Source organism: Sinocyclocheilus rhinocerous, unplaced genomic scaffold (genome assembly GCF_001515625.1).
Source record: "Sinocyclocheilus rhinocerous isolate Xijiao unplaced genomic scaffold, SAMN03320098_v1.1 scaffold936, whole genome shotgun sequence".
NCBI classification, from domain to species: domain Eukaryota; kingdom Metazoa; phylum Chordata; class Actinopteri; order Cypriniformes; family Cyprinidae; genus Sinocyclocheilus; species Sinocyclocheilus rhinocerous.
The window spans coordinates 254,063-254,610 of record NW_015662583.1 but is presented as its reverse complement, the minus strand read 5'-3'; the positions used below and the strand labels follow the sequence as shown (position 1 = coordinate 254,610).

The 548-nt window shown below is 34.3% G+C and overlaps 1 protein-coding gene across 2 annotated transcripts in view; it reads right to left on the bottom strand.

Annotated features, from left to right (window-relative positions):
• The window catches only part of LOC107728121 (elongation factor 1-delta-like), a 29,557-nt gene that overhangs the window by 25,855 nt on the left and 3,154 nt on the right, over positions 1-548 (bottom strand). The gene's annotated exons all lie outside the window — the stretch shown is intronic.

The window sequence follows — 548 nt, the reverse complement described above, 5'->3', positions numbered from 1 at the left end:
AACTCGGGGGAGAAGAATTGTTGAATAAATTATGTTATTTTTGTTTTCTTTGCGCTTTTAAAGATTTTTGTATTTTAAAGACAACCAGTTCGAAGGGAGCATAATTTGCTTTTTGGGTTAAAAGAATTTCTTAATATGAAATTCGAATGGTTTGACAATTAGAGATTAGACTGTACAGAAATTGAAATCTACACACACACTATAATCATAGTCACGTAATGCTGATGTCGTTAACATTAATAATCTGAGAATAAAGTATAACAATAATAATAATTTGCACGGTTTGATGTGATATGAGCTCATTTAGATTAAATCAACATTGGTAGCGCGATTTATTGTAATGCATTTTTCCTCAGTTGGTCAGAACAAACGTGGCAGACTTATTACTTACTAGTTCAGATGACAATATCCGGTGAAAATTCTTATTTGGGTCATATATTCCAAGACGTAGGCTAGAATCTGTGAGTGCAAAGTACAATATCCACACCGGTGCGGTGACTGACTGCCACACATACTATTCAGAACATTAGATTCATCCGCGCTGGAGC